The sequence below is a fragment of the Pseudopipra pipra genome, chromosome 5, assembly GCF_036250125.1.
Source record: "Pseudopipra pipra isolate bDixPip1 chromosome 5, bDixPip1.hap1, whole genome shotgun sequence".
Lineage (NCBI taxonomy): Eukaryota > Metazoa > Chordata > Aves > Passeriformes > Pipridae > Pseudopipra > Pseudopipra pipra.
This window is the reverse complement of record NC_087553.1, coordinates 41,024,271-41,046,875: the sequence shown is the minus strand read 5'-3', so window position 1 is coordinate 41,046,875 and position 22,605 is coordinate 41,024,271. Positions and strand designations below refer to the sequence as shown.

Genomic DNA, 22,605 nt, shown 5'->3' with positions numbered 1-22,605 from the left:
TTGTCATTAAAAACAGATAAGGGTAATCGAGTCATCTGTTCACCATCCTTGTTATCGCTTCTTATAGCTGCTGTTGTACCAGACAGCCATAAAACCCAACCAGCAGAAAAGCAGATGCACCTGAAGCCATGGACTGATGACTCCAGCCCTGTAACCACAGACCTTCAGACAGGGATGGACAGGGTGTGCAAGGAGGGGTGAAACTAGGGGAAGAACACGAAGGTTTAAGTCAGTGTAATTCAATGGTCTGGAAGAAAAATGGAAGATCTTGGACCATCATGGAGGGGGAAGGAGAGAAGAGTTGTGTATTCGTGTTCTCCCATAAAGAGAAAACCAAGAGAAGGGTAAGTGGCTCTCTCTCTGACAATACACTTTTTGAGTTAAAAATTTGCCACTATTCTTCCAGGTCACCTTCTGCTCAAGTAACAGGACTTCACATCAATAATACCAATAAATACCACCCTATATCTGCTTTCCTTTCTCTCTGATGCCCTGGAAAAGCTGTTCCAGAAACCATCTCAAGCCTATAGCCTCAGCACACAGCCTCTGCTCACAGCTCTTCCAGGTCTGAGATGCTGAAGCTGCCCGAACTTGCTGCTCTCCTTCTGCAGACTGGCATCCAGAATCCTTATTACTGTCACTGCATCTGCCAGATACCTGTCCTCGATGCCATAAACCTTGCTGTGCCCAGACAGACCCATTTAAACACTTCCCCTTAACTCAAGGGCAACCAGAAGATACCAAAAGACCATCACTTAGCTGCCCTAATATTTGTTCTTTGATTCTTCCCAGTCAGCTGTGGGGTCATCAGGCAGGCTGGTCTCTGTTCCCACCTCTTTGGACATGGACCTGCCAGCATCAGAGCCAGGTGAGCCTGCAGTGCTCCTCCTGCTCTTCAAAAGAAGGTGATTTTGGTGAGCAGCTCTTAACTCAGGAGTCCACTTTTGTGCAATTTTAACGACCTTGAGGACTTCCAATGTGCAAAGAATGGCAAGAGGTTGTATCTACACCACAAGGAAGAATTGATTGCTGCTTGCCTTTGTCATTTGTAGCCTCCTTTACCAAGGGGGCTGAACCAGTGTTAGTTGTGAAGTCAGATCACAGAGTTCAGACACAGGAGAAAGATCAAGCCTTTATGTAATGAAACGCTGCACCCCAATGAGATTAAAACTGTGCAACACTGTAACAATTATACAGAAATTGTGACATATATGCAACACTGGTGGCATACTTGGTCAGAAAAGGTTTTACTAACAGTGAAAAGATATATTCCTTGATCCAAAAGCTTATTGTATTGTTTACTACTTCTAGATTACTGGTGTATATGCTAAATAGCCTCTGAAGCACTGCAACAGTCACTTCTAACCAAGCCAAAAGGATTAGTTTTTGTTTATGTTTCTTCAGACAATTCTTCTGCCCTTGCCAAAGGAGGTCATGTGCAGATTTGAATTCCTCAAAAAGATTTTGGATGACAAAGAATTCATACTTCAAGTACAGCACAGAACGTAACGATATACTGTATGTACCGCACTTCTTTTTTTCCTCATTTTTGATAGGTCAAGAAAAGACGCAGTTACTGAAACAATTTCTAAAATAATTACTCATGACACACATGGTTTTATCACCTTCTTGCCTGACGATCACCAGGATTCACAGAACTGTTCTTGTCCAAAGTTCTACTTCTGAAATGAATTTAACTATATTTTTTCACCAACATAAGGATTTTGTGATTATTAAATGTCTCAACATTCCAAAAGCCAGCCATCATTTTCTGAGGTGTCAGTCATTCAAGCTCGGTTCAGGAGGAAAAACTGGCTGTTCAGGAGGAAATACGGGGAAGGAGGTAAAAACAAAAAGGGGTAGGTAATGTAATATTAGGAGATCAAAAACCTTCAGACATAGTGAAAAATTATTTATACTCTATATAAGACAGGTTAAACTCTTTAGTAATTACATTTCTTCCTTATTAATCAACAGAGCTACACATTTTGTTACTATTTTCCCTGGGCTCATCTGTAAGAATCTTTTTTCATTGTGATCCATTTGGACAGCAGCATGAATTTATATCACTTTTATTGCTGCACTCATTTCTTTCTTCAGGAGTCTGAAAGGTTATTTATAAACTCTAGAATATATGTAACACAAATACTTTGTCAACTGAATTTGTATTCGTAAGTACTCAGTAGAAGGTCATTAGATGAAAGAAGCTTATATTTCCATATGATAAGCCAGGCAGTATATTATATGTACCCTATTTAACATCATCTTCTGGTTAATCTTATCAGATCATATTAGCCGAAATAAATGAATCAAAAAAAAGTCACTATCTATTACACTTCTCTGTAGAACAAAAAAAAATATGTAATGAAATTTCTCTAAAGTAAATTGAAGATTATAATCTTTATATAGTGTGACATTTAGATATTATCAGGAAATTTCTGTTAAGAAACAGTATTCAATGAAGCATACAAATTCTACAAAATATCAAATTGTCTTTGAGGGGAAAAAAATAAGTTTGCAAAAAATGCATTTCTTTCCAGAAAGCATGACTCTAACAAAAATGCATCCTTCTGTTTCACAGAAATATATATACCCAGAAGATACTCTAGGTTAAATTCCACGCATGCTGTATCAAACATTTCCTTTCATGTACTGACTGAACAGCATCTTAAAACCAGTTACTCCTCTCTCCCTTTTTCACTTTACAGCGGATTTGTCCATATGATCTGCTATAATTGTTTCTGGATGTCACATGCTCCTATTTTTCTTTACAGGCTAAGTTTGTGTGTAACCACCTTGAAGCAGATGCACCAGACTACTCACTCAGTCATAGTGATGTACAGCATAGACCCAGACCTTCAAAGAAAGCCAACCTGTGGGGTTCAGTGGAGACAGGGATGTGCTCAAACTGCAGTCTCACCAAGACATTAAGGCAATCAGAAAGACATGCAGATATCAAATGTTTCATGTGCCAAGAAGACACAGTGATATCTACTGGATCTACCCGCATAAGAAAACTGAAATTAAATATTATGAAGTCTGAATGCATTAAGATTTTGTACAACTCAATATTTTGTTCCATCATTTTACAAGCTACTGCTGACATCATCATTTTACAAGCTACCACATTATTCAAATGGAAAAGTCAGATTTTTAAGGGAAAAGAGAATTAATTTAGCTCTAAAAATAACAAATGATTTTAAGGATATTTCTGTTTCAAAAACTAAAACATTTCCACTATAGTATTTGATACATGCTTATATCAATCAAGAACTAGCAACAAAACCAGCAATCTCACTCCTAACAAATCAAAATTTTTCACCCCCAAGAGCCGTATTCCCATGCAGCAGCAGGCTCAGTCAGTCCACCATTTTGCAATGGATACTGCTCTGTTATGAAGATTCCCCTTCACTGCAGGGAGAGAGAATAAAAAGGCAAGTGCAATAAAGACACCCTGTTACTCCCCAGTGCTCAGATTATGAAAACAGACAACTTGTCAGATTTGCATAATTTGGAGGATCTTGTAAATTTATGTTTTTATTAAATCAACTACAGCAGCTATTTTCTAGCTATATTAACTACATTTGCAACACTGTCAGGCAATTTCATGCAGACGTTGTAGTGCAGTGCTTTAAAGGCCATTAAGAGTCATAAAAGGTGCTCTGGCTTCAGAGGATTCTCACTGCAGCACATATGAAGGAGATACAGCATGTTGAAAAACAGGAATATGTATGTGCTGAAAGCAGTAAGACATGACAAGAACACATCTGTTAAAGATCTGAATTGATGCCAAAACACCATTGCATGGCAACACAAGTATTTTAGCTTCACTGCCTAGGAAGAGATTAGTAAAAAATAATTCAGGGGCTTTCTAGGTAGAAAAAACCCAAAGTCTTCATTTATTGGCTCCAAGAAAAGTTAGCCTTTTTGAATTAGTGCGTATTAAACAAGTGGTGATAAAATCAATCAATATTACTACATTCCAGGATGGATTTCTGTTGAAGTGTTTTATAACACAGTAGATTCACATTTTAATTGATTTTTTTAAAAGTCCAATTTAATGATAGATTTTATAAAATTTATAATGCAGTATTAAAGGAAACAGAATATATAATATATAATAATTAAAGGAAACCTTTTCTATATGAAAATAACTCTCTGGTACATGCTACCCTTCAGCATAACACAAGGAACAGCATTCCCTACATTACCCTTTACAGCAATGGCACACCAGAGCTTCTCAAAAAGAGCTTTATCTTACCAGTCTGTTTCAAATATTTGCAAAAATTAAACCTGTCCTTTTCCATGAAACTGTGCTGATATATAAAGGTTGAGAGATGTTTTCTACTAGAGAAAAATCTCAAAAAACCTTTGAGATACGTAGCACAACTCTTGACTTTTCATTCCTAATTTCATTTCAGTTGCTGGCAAACAGGTTGTTTACCTTTTTCCCTGGCTTTCGTAGCTCCAAATCTTTGTTTAAAATTAATTACGGACTTAATAGGTTTAGGAAATACGAAGATGCCACATGTATTACAAAACTTAGAAACTTCTAGTAGCACAAGTATGTTGCAATCTCTCAAAGGTAATATCAAGCATCATCATGGCCAGTCTTCGCGAACGAAGATTTGGGAAAGGTCATTACCCTTCGAGCCTGCGCAGTGGATTTTTTAGGTGAGACACAGTGTGCGCTGAACTGAGCCCACCCTTTAATCCTGAGGTTCATCTGCCGGGGCCGAGCAAGCTTGGACAGTGGCAGCGAGGTCCTCAGGATGTAGGTTTAATTAGAGTGACCTTCTCTTAGATGGATGGCCTTACAGGGCTGACGAGCTCCATCTGCCTGGGGAAGTCCCCTGACTGGGAATCGAACCCGGGCTGCGGCAGTGAGAGTGCTGCATCCTAACCACTAGACCATCAGGGGGCCCCCAATATCAAGCATAGTCACAACTAATTGAGATTTAATTCAGAAAGAAGTCAACATCATCATCTTCAAATGGTTTGGGTTGGAACAAACCTTAAAGATCATCTAGTTTCAATCTCCCTGCCACCCACTAGACCAGGTTGCTCAAAGCCTCACTGAACCTGGCCTTGAACACTTCCAGGGATGGGGCATCCACAACTTCTCTGGTCATCCTGTTCCAGTGTCTCACTCTCCCACAGTAAAGAATTTCTTCCTAACATCTGACCTAAATCTCTCCTCTTTTAGCTTAAAACTGTCCCCCCTTGTCCTATCACTACTTGTTCATGTAAAAATGTGCTGTCTCTCTTTTTTTTAACTCTCTTTAAGTACTGGAAGGCTGCTCTACAGTCACCCCAGAGCCTTCTCTTCCCTAGGCTGAACAACTCCAGTTCTCTCAGCCTGTCTCCAATGTTCATGGCCCATGGACAATGTTAATGGCCCTCCCCTGGACTTGCTCCAACAAGTGCACGTTCTTCTTACGCTGGGGGACCCAGAGCTGGATGCAGTACTCCAGTTGAGCCTCACAAGAGCAGAGCAGAAGGGGCAGAATCACCTGCCTCAATCTGCTGACCACGACACTTTTGGTGTAGCCCAGGATGTTGTTGGCTTTCTGTGCTGCATGAACACGTTGCTGGGTCATGTTGAGCTTCTCATCAACCAACATCCTCAGGTTCTTCTCCTCAGGGCTGCTCTCATTCACTGCCCAGTCTCCTGTACTTGTGCTTGGAATTGCCCCAACCCACGAACACCTTGCACCAAGTCTCTTTTTCTTCTACATTTCTAGTATATACACCTACATGTACCTTTCCTTTGGTTTGGATTACAATGGCAGAAGAGAGTGCTCACTTTCTGGAGCGTTACTAATAATTTGTCCTTGCATCTTCTGAACTGGCAATTAGTAAAGAACTTGGAATTTTTTAAAATATAATGAAATAAACCAAACCCAAGGCAGTCTGTCTGCCCTCTCAGCAGAAGCAGCAGTGAAAGTACCTTGAACAGCACTGTGCTTCCCAGGATGCTTGTAGATCTCATGGAGAGAAACAACAAATAATGACCCCGTTCAATGAACACAATCAGCCCAGCATGGGCTCCTGCCAGCAACATGCATATAATTACAGGCTTTGGGATTTAACCTAATCTCAAAACTAAAGGATGACTCTGTCTTACAAGTAGCTTCCCACATGCTGCACTACATGGTTAAAGACTCCTGTAATTACAATTTCTGTAAGGCTTTGTAGTTTATAGAGGTTTTTTTCAATTAATTAAAATTATGACCTTCCAGTTGCTACATCAGTCTCTAACGAAATAAAGCTAAGCATTCCCTCAAAATTACCATACTGGAAGTGGGGACTCTCTCTTCCACTTAGCAGAAAACGACTGGTTTTACTCTCATTTAAAAACAAAAAAAGATTATGATTCTACTGAAACACTTGAACAGAAGTGGAATAATTATACCTCTCTCTAGCTATATTGCTTTTGTTCCATATTTTTATCAACCTATTTAGCAGCCATGAAATTGGAATATCACACTAGAAAATAAAATGTGTATTTGGAGGGATGAGTCTAGAATATAATATAAAGTCATTTAATCTACTACAAGAGATTTTTTTAGGAATTAGCTCAGTAAGTTTTATGTGCAAGATATGGCAACGGAAGATAACAGCTCAAGAGATGCAGCACATAGAAGGGATGGCACAAGTAGCTTTAACTGGCAACAGCTCCAACCCTCTACAAGATGAAGGGAAATGCTGATTCACTGATACAGTTGTACTCCTAGCTGGGTACAAGTTGTAGCAAGACATGGCAGCAGCTGCTTTTCCAGAACAAAATGGACTTCTATACTGAAATTGGGTACACATTGGATGTTTGCCTGCAGTATTAGCAGCAGCCAGCCAGCTGGCACCGACCACTGCACCCTTCCCAGGCCACAGACTATTCCATCCCAGAAGCAGAACTGGTACTAGCAGTACTAGGGAGTGTACCCCAGAATACGATGACTCTAAATATGACTCAGCAAATGACCTGCAACTGTGACACAGGTTTCATGCTATCATTGCTTGTATAAATAGGGGAAGACTAAGTACAAATATCAAAAAGATGACTACCTGCCTTGTGTAGGGAGAGCTGTACTAGAACTCGATATTCAGCTCCAGTATCTATAATGGGGCTTGCTTGGTTTAGATTTGTTTGTTTTTAGAAGGCTGAAAAACTGGAGAGAGTGCAGAAAAGTCCACCAAGAGTGATTTGAGCAATAAAAAATGCCTCACGCAGTGCAAGACTCAGCAAGCATAGTATGATATTGGAAGTGTTAGGAAAGTGTCCTGATTACACAGTGCCTAAAAGCTGTCACAGGAAGGACACATTAAGCGCTCAAGAACTTCTATGTCACATGATGGAAAAGCAGTAAAATTCAAACTAATCACCATTTGCTGACTGGAAGATCTACTGACAGATAAAACTGCCAAAATGGTTCTCTGAAGAGCCACTGCTTTCCTGTCTTTCCAGAACATGCATTTTTGCAAAACATCAGTTACTGGACTAGCTGTAACAAAAACAGGTCAGATGTCTGCTTACACGGGGAGTAACCAAACATCTACATGTCTTCTCTTGTCTTAAAAAGCATACAAAGCAAGAGATGAGATTGTGATGGCCTCCTGCTGTCTCTATCTATCTTATGGATTGGACTGGAAGAGTCTTCAGACTATTTTCATCCTTAAAATACTAATCAGGCATGCACAACAGTGAAATCTATATAAATAAAATGTTATTAAAAGATAGAACTAGCTATACATAGTTAAACATTTTATCCAATATGTAATTAACACTAATACAAAAATCTGTTTTAATCAGAATCCTTAATGTGTTAGAAAAACTGGCCCATTATGCTCCACAATTGCTCCACATTCTCAAAATGCTGACACTTCAAGAGCAGGGAAACCCTTTTGTGCATCATCCTTAGATCCTCACATCCTTTCCCTTTTGCTGTAAAAGAAGGGGCAGGATGCACAGCAACAACCAGCAAACACACATGTGCAAAGTAGCACAAAGAACGTTATTTATATCAAGAAAAAAAGAACATATATAACATGCATGACTCAAAGAAAATTATCACCATGCTTTGCTCTCAGGAAATAGTCACCAAAACAAACAAAGGAAAGGTTCCTAGGCAAGGGGTTGAAGTATTCATAAGTCTCAAGAGTGAAAGGTTGATAGCTTCAAGCTTGTTTTAGCATTATTCCTCCATGGATCATTAGTGCTTTAGTGGTGTCCCACTCCTATTCATCACACTTCTAATAGCTCCTTCTAAAATAATCTTCCAAAAAGTTTGTAGCTTGGCCAGATAACATTAACACTTAAAAGTCTGTATACAATATTTATTAATTTTGTTTAACACCCCTTCTCTTTTTTTAAAATCATAGAAATCCTACAATCTCCTAAGGTAAAAGAGGTCATATACAATAATGATCAATAACAAACCGGGATCAGCTAGATACAGGGTCAAAACAGTGCATTCAAGAACTCCCCAACAGAAAACTAAAATACACCAATCAGCAAAACAAATGTTATTCTTGGAAAATTAAAGGGTAACTGAAGTAACAAAGCACAAAAACAAAAACAAAGCACTAGTCTTCCTGTATTCCTGTGGGTGTATGACTTCTAAACTATCAATTAGTAGTAATAAATCCCCACTTAAATAGTTTTCCAATACTTCAACATTCTTATACAAAAACTCACACATTTCTTTTGCAGTCTCAGGTATGAAATTATAGCTTAACAACAGACATGAAACTTCAAGTACTGTATCACATTTCCACTAATAAACTAGCAATTTTGCCTCAAACACACATATCTTTTTTAAAACCACAATCAACTCCATCTTGAATTCCTGATGAGTTCAAAGGTCTCAGGCTGGCTCTAGGGTCTTGAGAAGAGTTACAGTTTGGGCTGGTCTGAATGTCCTCGCCAGTCACCTGAACTCAGTAGGGAGATGGACAGGCTGCACCAGCCACAGCAGACCTCTGACATCCCCATGCTGATCTGGAAGCTGCCACCTTGCTTCTTCATGTCACACAGCCAAAAATCTTTTTTTTGAAGAAGAAGAAGTTTCACATGATTCAACATACATCCGTGAAAATTTCTTAATAACTCATTTTATTTTTTCACTTACTTTTCTGCAACTGTTGTAACCTTCCAAATTTTCCCTTAAAGCTTGTCTTCCCTCTCCCTGGATATCTGGGTTCCTCTAAGAATTATCCACTGGATACAAATCTGCTATACACATAAATTTCTCATAAGTCAGGTCTGAAATCCATCTGTCGCTTATTACTGAACCCTTTCTGTTTGTTCCCGTGTTTTAGCAGGGGAAGTAGCCATAATTTAATTTAACAGCCTAGGTGCAGTCCAACACTTATGTAAGTAAGGGGTAGTTCTTTTCCTGTGCCTCTGACATGACCTTTCTTAATACAACAGCAGTAACTCCTTTTTTCAAGTATTGCTGCTATTAGTGTATAGCAAAATGAACTGCCATTTCTACACATGTGCTGGTTTCCCTATGCACCACCACTTTCCCAGCTTTTCACTCATGGTATATCATCATATCTTGGATTAGTTCCCCACGGATGCATTAACTTGCAAAGTCATACAATATTCTTCTGCATATTACACATTTCTAGTTGTTTTAAAGACATCTCCATTCTTATTACTATGTAGGTCTCCTGATCTAGTTTCATCTGCTAATTTTATCAACAGTTAATGACATTGTTAAGTCACTACTGCCTTCATTATCCTTGAATCAACTCCTGGGGGTGTTTCTCAACCAACTCTTTTTGAGGTATTTTCCCTTTTTAGCTCATGAGCATTTAAAATTCACCAAACACCTCAGAAGATCCATAAAGATCCTGAAGAATTGCATCAAGCACTAGTATTTCTTCCATTAATTTTGTATTATATTCCAAACTGTGACAGAGTTCATTATTTACAAATCTATACTGCTTATTAACTATAGTCACATTACCTTCAAAACCCAAAATCCCTCTCCCTCTTTAATGTTTAGTCAATATTTATTTCATTACTGAAATTTTATAGAAACCAGCACTACATCAAAGAGAAGACTGGCCAAAGGTACTTCAGACTTCTTTTCTCTCCTGTTTTTAAGTGCACATATTAACATATTCCACGGCATGTCACTTGCTTTCCATTCAAATGTAAGGGCAAACTCTACCTAGAGGAGCACAACCAGGCTCCATTTATAGATACCAAACATAAGTGTGTTCACAGACAGAAACAAAGTTGTCAGTACCGTACACCTGAATTTCTTTGTATTTGTTCATGTGTCATGGGCGTTACGAAAACCAGCTCATACAGCAATTGTAAAGCACTTACTTTTTTCCCCCCAGTGCACTCACTTTTTTTTCCCCATCATACATTTAGCTTTGCATCATGCCAGCTGCTGCACTTCAACAATTAAAAGAAACTTGGTACCCCCCAAAGAGATGGCTGTGTACAGATTCTCTCTGTGAACTTACTTGGACAGAGCTACATAGACTTAATTGATCAAAAGGGACTCACAAAACAACAAAATATTTTTCAGAGGCATATGCTAATGGTACTGCACCAACTTTGAAGACCTGCTGCCTTACCGGAAAGGTTCATAAAACTGTTGAGGTGATGGAAATGCTCCCAAGCTGCTGCCTGGAATGCAGAAATGGGACGGTAACTATGCCATTTATTTATTTATTTTAAAAATAAGGCAGGAAGAAAGGGGCCCAGATGTTTTAACAGGAAATTAGAAAGCTAGCTGATATAAATTCACCACCCAGCAAAGCTTTAACAGCCCAAATTCCCCTCCCCCTGCTCCCCATTCCTGATCCCTCGTCTGCATCTGAATGCTCACAGTGCTGCTAATGGATAAAAATGGAAACAAATGTATGCAACAAATCACAGCATGCTCCTGTGCCAGCTTCCCCTCTCTGATTCATTAGACCCAGATCTTCATACTGCTGCTACGTATTAAAATCAATGTTCTGCCTCTTCATTATTGTCATTATTTCTCTTTCACTTCAGAAGTTTCCTTTCTTTCAGATTGCTGCCTGACCAGCTTGTCAGGACATATTTAAATCAATATTTTGTGCATATGAGGGTGTGTGCCGTGCATCTGGATGCCACCTCATTACCATGTGAATTCCCATCATTTCTGCCACAACACAAAAACATAGGGGTAAATATCATGTCAAATGACAGAAGATTACAGCCATCTATCTCCATCGCTTAAAAATCTGAAGTAACTGCAGATTTTGCCATCAGCCCATTTCATACCCGATAAGAAAACCTAAATAAAGACTGAATGCAGCACTTTCCGTGATGCATGAAAACGCAATGCAGCTCAAGCAGAAGGCATTAAAGATTCATCCTCTGCTTGGCCAGAACTGGAGTTTCAAGCTGCTTATGTCAGCTTTGCCTACTGCACCTGGGGCTTACCTTTCAGGTCATGGAGGAAAACCCCTAATGGTGCAGGCTGTTAACAGGGAAATCATATATTCAGAGTCAGATGAATGGTGGAGTTCCTTTTTGCGAAGGAGAAGCCCTACAGAGAGCAAACGCAACCACGAGAGCCCATGTTTGCAGGGCAATTGCTATTGCTGATTGAGCTCCAGGGCAGAGGAACTCTAATGGTACTGTGGTCCTGCAAAAAGGATGCTGGCTCCTGTGGTACTGCCAAACACACACAGGAGGAAACAGGTGAGGCTGCAGGAAGTTGAGATGCACACTCTTACTGTAGTATAAAGAAATGGAGCATAAAAAATTGCTTTCATTTGGATCCAGAATGCCTTCAAAAGAGGAAGCATCTTATTTAAGTTGGTCAAAACAGAGGTACCCACTACACTCCCTCCTGTAACGACATTTCTATGCCTTGATTTTTTCTTTTAATTAGAAACACAGCATAGTGCAGAAAGAAGTGTTTCATTTATGCCAATTCACATCTTACTAACATAAAGATGAGCCTACAGCTACTAATGTCATTTTCACGTGAGGCTTCGGTGAGCATGCTCTGTTTTCTTCCAAACAAGTGTAACAAAAAAACCCACCTAAAAATAATAATCTATATTTACATACCTACCCACTCCCAGAGTCAGCACATTTTCCACTGACATGCTCATTTGAGGCTGTACATTTTAAGTCTGTAAATCTATGAAAAGGTGATGACCAAGGACTCTTCACTTGGGGGATCTCCAAGTGATGCACCTGTAACAGCCTTTTGCTGGGTGTGTGGTGCTGCACTTCCCATTGGCCTCTTCGTGGGCCCTTTAAATTGACAGATTTGAGATATGCTTGCATCGGACTTGTAGGCAAATCTTTCCCTGCCTTTCACACAAAGTTGGGGAAGATATTAGAAACACCTTGGAATCCCAAAAATATTGAATTTACTACTACAAGATGTTATCACCAAAAGCAGCAAGAAAAAGTAAGCAGTTTTCATAAACTTTGAAATACTTAATTTATATTAATTTTGTGTGTTCTTTCCTAGTCTGTTTTCTCTTTCTCTGATAAACACTCATAAGCCTCAACTGCAAAATACAAACCTGTTGAAATAAAGTATCTGGGTGCCCTATCAACACTGTTTATTCGTTTGGTTCCCCCCTCTGCGTCCTTCCCCCTACCCCCCAATATAAAACCTGGAAACAAACTCTGTACTGATAGTATCCCTTTAAGGTATGAATAGAGGTAAACTTTAGTTCCTCTCTCCATTTGCTTTCATAGGAACTACTGTCCCTAATCTTTGATGCAACATTTGGAAGCCTGGATGAATAAACATATTCACTGGTATCTTCCCTTAAACGGTTGAGTTTCTAAACTAAATCTATAATGCAATAAGCTCCAGCTCTGAGACGATCAGAAGCACAACAGATGTCTCATCTAGAATTTTGTGGCTGTGAATCTAGTCCTTGGTGGGGTTCAGTCCCTAAAGGCCCTTGTTCTTTGTTTTAGCTCTTTAAACCAGAGAGGAGTGGGAAGAGGGATAGAACCATTTTGAAATGCCTACACTGTGTCTGGAGTTCAACCCCATGGAGAGCTGCAAACCAGGAGAAGATTATTCACTCACTCTAAACAGAAAGAAAGATAGAAAATGGCAGAGAGAACTACACAGGTTTGTTTTCTTATCAGAGTCATTAATATTCAGTTTATTCCACCTGAAACACTGTTTTAAGGGACTGAATCACAGAGGGGATTGACTTTGATTTGGGGAGTCTTTCATTTGTAAGCTGTCAGTTTGTATCCAGTGGAGGGAGGTACTGACAGATGGTTTCTAATATGTAGGAGTTGCTTAGTGGCATTATGACAAATGACAAAGCAGTTACAGAGTTATATGGTGAGTCAGCAGTCCTTTCCCAGAAGGTTCAATACTAATTAAGAGGTGACTTGACACCCTTTGCGTAAGAGTGCTTGGAAACTTATGCCCAGCTACCAGAAACAAATCAAAAGTAACTAAATGCCTTAAGCTTCAGCATGGAAATATAACAGTCCTACAGCTGTATCATATCTCAATACCCCCATTATGGTTTCATTCGAACAGTACATTTAGTATGGTTACATGATCCCTGACTAACAGAACACTACTTTTTGTTCACTCAAAAATAGTGCCAGCATTGAAATGTTTGCCTTTTATTTAAAACCACACTTTAGCGGACAGATTTCTTCTCAAGTCCATCCCCAAATCCACTAAGTGCAGTATGCTAAGCAGGACAAAGGATGAGGCCCTGCAGAAAGGCACTGAGCTAATGCTGGTGTGTAGCTCAGCTCCGCCTGGCTCCCTGGATAACACAGTTCATGCTGGGAGCAAGCCCTGTCTTTGGCTCGGGAAGGAAACTCTGCCATTAGCAATGGATTTGAGTGATGGTTTGTATCACATCTCTTCCTCTTTTCAATGCTCTGCCATGACCAAGAAGCTCATTTCATCCACGTTTCACAAACAGAGAACGACAAAAAAGATTCTCCCCCCCACTTTTCTTTCAAATTGCACTGGTTGTGGTAAGGGGTGAGTAGGAATGACTGACATTCAAAACCCATCCTCAAGTTTTTCACAGAGAATTTTCTCCTAGTTTTAATCCATGCCAGGTCTGCCTCAGTCGCAGTGAACTTGCCACAGGTAAGCACTGCACTGCAAAATCCTGTCTTGGGGGCACCAGTTTCTGATCCTAATTTTTTATCGAACACAAAAGTGTCATGAAAGGAATCATGTAAAACTTGTGCTGAGCATTTACCAGCACAAAGAAAATTGCATTTCAGGGATGGGGAACTATAAGGAAATGAGTTACAATGAAATGGTAGTACAAACCAGTGTATTAAAAGACAGCATCAATTAAAAGTTACAAGATCAATGCAAGGGAATTTACAATATGATGCACATTAGTAGCCTGCTCAAAAACTCAGCACAGAGCAGCAATGGACAGAGGAAGTCGTCTTCTGAAAAAGTTAATGAATCATGTATTTAATGAGGAAAGGTCATGCCTTTGATCAGTGGGATCTAGAAATTACAATTAAGCAGAAGACCCATATTATATACACTTCACAAAAAACTACTGTATTTTAGAAATTCCTCTAGTTTGATTTTGTTTTATTGTTTGTCTGTGGTTTTAATACTACAAGAAGGTGTTTGGGGTTTGTTTTTTGTTTTAATTTTTACAGCCAGTGTTCTTTTTGTTCCATTCTTCATATAATATTTAAAACATTTCCTTGGCATGGCTGATTAAATCTACAGTTTTGTCTTTCCTTTCTTTCTCCAGCTGCTTGTAAACCATTTGGTGTTTCATTCATGAATGGAGAGAACACATGAGTTAAGTCAATAATGAACCAGCTCAGTAAGACCAAATAAGAAACTCAGTAAGACCCAATTAGAAACTTAAAAAAAACAAAAACAAAACCAAAAACCTATGTAAAAGTAGTTCTTGTAAATTTTACTATACTAAAGTCTCACACCACTTTTTAAACTTGCCCACAAATACATTTTTTTTTCTAAAATTGAAAGCATTTTTTTGTGTGTTTTACACCATGTCTCTAGTGGAGAGCTATAAGAGCTGACATGTCAGGAGAAAAAGCGATTCAGTAGATTGTTAAATTTGTCACCACATAAATCCTCTTCATAGCATTTTTCCCAAGCTGATTTTCAAGGTTAAGAACTGTTTCCCATACTTCTCTGCTATGTTAGATTATTATACAGGTGTCATAAAAGAAGGTTTTGATTTTGTAAGAGATCAAAAATAAGTTTTCCTTCATACTTTTATGCTACAGAATATATATGCAACATTAGAGTACTGGTGAATCTGCTGCAAACAAAAATTCCTGACGATGCAGAAACTTCCTTTGCTCTATGCAGGATGCAAGAAACAAGCTTTCAGGGAAGGCAGCTGTATTTTATTTTGTGCTTTACAAACAGCTTTTGGGGAACATCTATTCATTTCACATTTAGTCAGGTTCTTATAGTCCTCTTTTTTCAGCATCTTTTGGATGCTGCTCAAATGAAGCTTTCCCACTTCTCCTCACTTGAAGCTTGTCAAAGCAACAACGGAAGAAAATGCACCTGGACACTTCTGCACTGAGCATCTGGTGGGAAGAGACTGAAAACTCAAGATTGCTTCATGTTTGTAAAAGGAAACATAGAAGGCTGGAACTGTTTTAAATCCTCTCTTGAGTATGAACCAATTTTCAAAACAGCCTCGGAGGTGGCTCTGTCACTGTCACATGTTGCAGTCTCCTGCCTCAGACTGATTCAATACCTCCACAGGACAGATTCCTTACACTGGTCCAAATGTCTGAAATGAGATCGTGTTTTACTTCCCCCAAGGCTAGGACACAGTGTGCCCTGCAACAGCACCACAGGACTTGAGGTGACACATACCATCAGATGCCAGAGCAGCGACTGGGAGATAAACCAAGTGACCAACACAAAAACCCCCATTGGTTTGGAATACGTAAAGACAAACAGGAATATTTTCTGATAAAACATAATGAAGACCGATTTGCTTATGCCACTTAAGCAGCACTTAGGAGTGTTTTCTTTAAATGACACAGCTTGTTTCCAAACACCTCAGGAAACCCCATCAACACCACGAAAAAAACCAACCCAGGAGACAAAGTCACTGAAGTGGAACAACTGCAACCTTTCACAGCCAATAAGAGGACCATGCTCCTTCTCAATTAGATGGTGGAACGGAGATGATGGTAACTGTGCATTTAAAGCGAGATCTGCTCAGCAGATGGGGAACAACAGTTTCCTGACACCACTCAACTCGAGAAGAATATTCCACTTTTGAGGAGCAAGAGATGCTTAATCTAGGTATTAGGAATGAGTAAGATGTGATAGAAGCTCCTGGGTGCCAGGAACTAGTCTTCTGCTTTGGTCAACACACCTCCTAACGCACTGAGCAGCCTAAATCTGTTCTTTCCTTACAGACGGCTCAGTCTGGGAGGCACGAAGGCGGCATCGCTGGATGCAGCAACTCTTCCTCTGCCAGGGAATGCCTTCCTATAATCAGTCCTTTGTAGCTGGCTTCCTTCCTCCTTGCCTTTTCCTCCTCCCAGAGCTTCAGAACGAGGTGAATTGAGCTGCCTCCAGCCCTCTACTACTAAGGCAAGAGTGGTGACAGGAGAACAAGGAGCCTTCCACTCAGACTGGCCACCTCACTGCTACCTTCTCCCATCTTCCCACCGAAGTCCCTAGGGTGTATTAGTAAAAGCCAGCCACTCTGTGGGGTGCCCAACCCCTGCAGCCCGCTGCTGCCCTCCACTCCCACAGCTAAAACTCTGGATCCTCCTTCGAGCTGCAACACGCACCTCTCAGCTGCTCCATCAGACTTGGTGGCAATGGCAAGAACTTTTTCCCTAAACTCATTACCTGTCATTCTGCCTTACCTACTGTAGCACCAAGAGAGGCCATTTTAAGTGGCAAAACTACAAGCACTTAAGACTTGTAAAACAGTGATTAAGAACGGCTGCCCAGTAAGTTCACAAATACTACTAGGGAGAAGAAAATCTGTGCAAATGTTAGAAAAGGCAATCTTAATGACCAAGAGTTTGGCATCAGGGCTCACTGTAATAATGTTTTTATAGACCAAGACTACCACGATTTTTTTTTTAATTGAGGGGTTTTTGGTGAGGATTAAAAAAGATTTTCTATGAACAGAACAGAGTAACAAAGAAAAAAGACCCTCTGTTGCTAAATCCTGAGACAGTCATCTTGCCTGCAGTGTCTGCAACAAAGTGATAATTATTCTAACTCTCACCCTTTTTATTTAAAAGTGAAATGTGGTAACACTGATGTATTTATTCACCCTTTTTGATCCATAAGCACAAATCTCTATCAGGATTTTCTCAATAGAAAAGACATTTCTGCAGCATACGGAAAAGTTCAGTTATGTATGGACACATAGAGGAGCACACACCTCTCCAAGCACCTCTGTACATAGATGAGGAGTCCCAGATCAGTGTCAATCGACTCCCTCTGCTGGCAAGAGCTGCCACTTTCCTCTTCCAAAAATAACCTACCTTTTTGCTGGCAATCCACAACATGAATGCTGCAATACGTTTTGCCAAATCTTACTCAGTGCTGGTGGTCAGCTTCTTTGCAGTGCACGTCTGCAAGTAAGATAACTTGGATTCTAAGCAGCTTCCTAGCAAATGCCAGATAAGCAATGAATAAGTATCCAGTAATAATTTTAATTATAGTTTGCACAGTAATGTTCATGGATATGAAACTGGGTTTCATTTGCCTTTCACTCCACGCAAACTTTCAGATTTCCTTATTAAAGCAGGCTTAAAATAAATAATGCAAGATTCATGAAACAGTATACTGTGTTTCATTTAAAATATTTATGGAATTCTCTAAAAAAGAAAATCATTACTTGTATTTTACTCTGAAATTTGAAATGCAAGAGGCAGGATATGCATGAGGGAGCCCAAAGGGCTGTGAGCTGCCCCAGCCGTATCATCCGCCTGCCTTTACTCTCCCCTGGATCTAAGGGACCTGCTGAAAGCAGCTGGGAAGGGTAACCAGCCTGCTACATTTTTGGCTAAATTAATTACAAAGGCTGACCCAGACTTGGTGAATGCAAACCCCTGTGGCTGTCTGTCACTGCCACTAAACCACCACATCTAGAAGTGTTCGACTCCCTGTCAAGGGCACAAACCTCTGTCAGACAGATGTTGACATGGGACCATGACTACTACAAAACACTGCAATGCTGCTGTAACAGCAGCACCATCCCAAAAGGCTATTCTTCAATGTTAAGACAAAATTACAAGGCTCCTTTTCCCTTCTTCAGGACCTGCCTGGACTCATAAGATACGTCAAGTAGCAGTCCTAGGTCTCTGCATACTTCTTTTGGGTTTTTGAAAGAGAATGGAAAATTGCCATTTCTTTTTTAAGTAAAAACAGACTCTATGTAATTATAGGAGTCCAGGAGCTGGACCCACTTACAAGATTCCTATGAGCCTCTACATAATAAAAATCAATTTTGAGGTAGTAACAGAGGTACACAGGAATATGTCTTTAAGATGATGGAGAAATTGATTTTATGGCTTTTTTTCAGTAAGTTGTTTCAAAGCTCTCTCTCTCTCTTTGTGCTTCCCAAAACATAATTCTAAAACATTTATTTTGTATGCTGAAGCAATCATAAGGTTGACACAAGCCTCTACTACACACAAAGGAACTTTGGTTTCACACTGCTTATATAACATCCCTCATATCTAAACACACAAACATCTAGCTGTACACTTGGTGATCTGCACACATAGTAAAAATGGAATCCAGATGTAAACATGATCAACTTCTTCAAATCATAAACAAGCCTGACACTACAACCACCATTTAAATAATCATAAAAAATTATCTTTTTTTGCTTGATTACTATTTTAGTACCAGAAATACACTTCATTTTTTATTTAAACCCCCTGAGCACCACATGCTTCTTCATAAAGGTCTTTATCAAAAAATCAGAAAATAACTGGATTTTATAAAATTCCTCTTATCCCAGAAGGCTTTATACATAAATTAAAAAGTGGAAGTGCTGGCCTGATGATTATTTAGGCAAACATGCACCATCAATAATGACTTCTACAGGGATGAACTTGATGCCTTTTTTTTTTTTAGAGAGAGAGAGGGAGAAAGAGAGAGAAAATATGGGGGTATTGGTTACCATGCTGAGGTTATTTTCAAATTTCTTTGAGAAAGTACAAATGGTTCCTGAATTTCTACAGAGATGGATGCCACAAATGGGTAAGGGGAATTTTCTCTTATCACAACCAAAAGACGATTCTCCTCAGAGAAAGCATGGTTGTAATATTTCATCACATTCTTAGCAATACAGTAACAGTACAGATCATCTTAAAAGCTGGGATGTTAAAACATGCTGCAAAGAAATTCTTATAATGGGAGGGAATTCCTAAGATACCCCAAGGTAACTGTATGCTCGTTTTGCACTGATAGGTTAAATGCTGAAGATACAGAGGAGCAAAATACATTTCTTAAATTCCGTAGGCAGGGGGCAGCATGCTCCAGCCATCAGCGCTGTCTTGTGGCTTTCCACAGTTTAATTAACATTTCCCTCTCACCAAGAGAGCATCATCTTTGGTGAGTGAAACCTAGGGATACTTAAGTAATTTGAAAAGGAACCTGACTATGTACATGTTCACAATTTCAAAAACATGCTTTTTATTACAGGTGGCATATCTGTGTAGCATAAAAGAAATTAGGTGGTGGTCCTAGTAAATGTTAATCTCTTCAAGTCAATAAAAACTCTGCTCCAAAATGTGACTGCAGCTTTGCAAAAGGAACACATAGCAGTGATGAAAACCAAAATGTGGGGAAAACAGAATGTGCCTTATAAATTATAACCTGTCTCCTCAAGCTCGGCCATCTTTTAAATCCAACAAATATGAGTGCCAAAGTCATTCTTCTTTGTGGAATCAAAAAAGTTTGAAAAATTTAATCTTAAACAGATAATTTTTTAAATTAACTCTATAAGGCTGCCTGCAAGAATTCGACATTTGCATATAATGATAATGCATATTAGACAGTAATTACCATAGACTTTTCTTTAATTATAACTGATAACAAATAAATCTTGCATTCCCAACTGAAGAATGTAATTAAGTCTGAGTAGTTCAGGGAAGAAGAGAAGAGACAAAAACATTGATTTTAAAATCAGGAGAATGACACACTAGAACTAAATTCCCTTCCTCTTTCCACTCACATCAAAGAGCATAAAAAATCCGTCTTCTCTGAAGAAAATGAAACTATCAACCCTGCTTTGCCCTGTTTACTAATGATACAAAATGTTTTCTCACATAGCTTTATCCAGTATTTGCAAAGTCTTCTTCACAAAGAAGAGAAACTATTTTTATTTTGACACTTTAGCACAGTGAAATCGCTGAGGACTGTGAGCAACCCCAAGCAAAGGGAGGATTGTTAATGAACAGGGAAAAGAAACCTCCTGGGAAGGGAGAGAAGGGAGACTGAAGGTAGAGGTGAGAGCATCAGAGATCCAAAAAACATGCCTAATCTAAGTCTAAATCAAGGAGGTTATTTAATAAGTGAAAAGTATCCTAGATTATATTATTAGAACCCAATAATTTAAAAACACACAAGGAAAAAGCTGCCACCTTTCACAGATATGCAAGTCTAGCCTTGAAAGCAATAACAATGACTCCCACCAAGTCAAAGTCCAAAAGTAAATTTAAGAGATGCTGACATGAAATGTTGGACTGGCAACACACCCCACAAATACCTCAAGGCAACCACAGGGATGTAGCCCCCTTGGCCACATGGACTTGAAAGAAGTTCACTTACCTTTTTCAAACAGTCAGTTATGTGCAGCAAGAAACTCTGGCATTCAAATGAAAAAAAAAGAAAAGAAAAAAAGGTTGTGCAAAGGCAGTATGGAGCGAACTTTCAACATTTCAAGCCACGCCATTCCCTGTGGGACTGACTAAAGCTGACAGTCCATCAGCTTGACCTTCCCTGCACAAGCACTCCCTATGAATTGCAGTCGGAAAGTTCAAGCTTTACATTTTGTATTGGCTGGTACTGGAACAGCCCCAGCAGGAAAAGTTCAGCATCTCCACTGAGGCTCTCCTCAGCTGGGCTCACAGCCATGGCCTCTTCCAGGGATGCCAAGAAAGCCAAAGGTGATCACACCAAAGTCACTCACCTTCAAAGCATACTAATACATCCTCTGGAGAAGCTGAGAGCAGCAGAGTGGCTGTCTTGTAGAAGGGAGAAAAAAGGAGATTTCTAAGGGAAGGATTTGCACCAAAGTCTCAACTTTATGATTAAAAGACAGCAGTCCTAAACCTGCAATTCCTTCAGTAGGGCCTCTGCCTGGCGTGGCTCCTTCTGCATCAAAGAATCATAAGAAATCCTGTAACACAAAGTATTTTCTCTGCACAGTGGACAACTTTCATCTTCATCACCTTCGGTTCAGCTATGCCTGAGGGATGCTAAGGGACACAACCTTCTCAGTTAAGTATTTGAGATTGTCATGGTTTAACCCCAGCTGGCAACTTGTGCACTACACCCCCATTTGTTCACTTCCCCCTCCTTCTCCCCTCCTCCACAGTGGGATGGGGGAAGAGAACCGAAAAAGTGAGAGAACTTGTGGTTTACAGTGAAGACAGTTTAATGGAACAGAACAGGAAGAAAATAATCATGATAATGACAGTAATAATAAAAGAGTTAAAATACACAAAACGAGTGATGCATAATGCAGGTGTTGACCACTTGCCAAGTGATATCCAGCCAGACCCTGAGCAGCAGCCCTGACCAGCTTTGCCCCCAGCTGATATAATGAGCATGTTGTACAGTCTGGAATCCCTTTGGACTATTAGGGTCACCTGTTCTGGCTGTATCCCCTCAAAACTTCTGGTGCCCCTCCAGCTTTCTTGTTGGCAGGGGATGATAAACTGACCTAATGTAAATACCACTTAGCAACAACTAAAACATCAGTGTGTTATCAACATTACACTCATACTAAATTCAAAACACAACACAGTTACTACGAAGAAAATTAACTCTGTCCCAGCCAAAACCACGAGATGGATAAAGGCATATTCAGGCAATTAGCTCATGAAAATGGGACTGCAGCTCAGCACATGATAATTCGAAGAAATCTGATCTACAAGTGAAAAAGAAAATTCTGCATAATGTTACAGTTGGATTTTTTTGTAAAATGATTTTTATTGGGTTTTTTGTTGTTTGGTTTTTTTTCTTAGAAAAAACACCCACCTGCTTTAGCATTAGCTGTAATAAAACTGCATACGTTAACTGTGAGCATCTCAAGGGCAGCTTAAGCAGCAGAATGTATTGGTCAAATGAGATTCAATATAAGCTTGTATTAATAAATGGATTATAAAATGGCACCACACAGAGACTTTATTCACTGTTTCTCCATTTTTGTCTCAAATATAATAATTTTCCTTTGTTTTCTAGGTGGGGGCATCAGCTTTCCCCCTTCTCTCCTATCCCATGCAGTTTGTAGCAAGACTTTTAAGGGCAGGTGAAGTGACACTTGATTCCTCTGCAGCTGGAGGTCTTGCACAGCTCTCCCTGGCTCTGATGGAGCAAAAAACACTGTCAGCATGTAGCACTGGAAAGC

General features: G+C 39.6%; 1 protein-coding gene across 10 annotated transcripts in view; it reads right to left on the bottom strand.

Annotated features, from left to right (window-relative positions):
• GRIP1 (glutamate receptor interacting protein 1) overlaps window positions 1-22,605 on the bottom strand; it is a 314,452-nt gene that overhangs the window by 156,640 nt on the left and 135,207 nt on the right. The window lies entirely within an intron of this gene.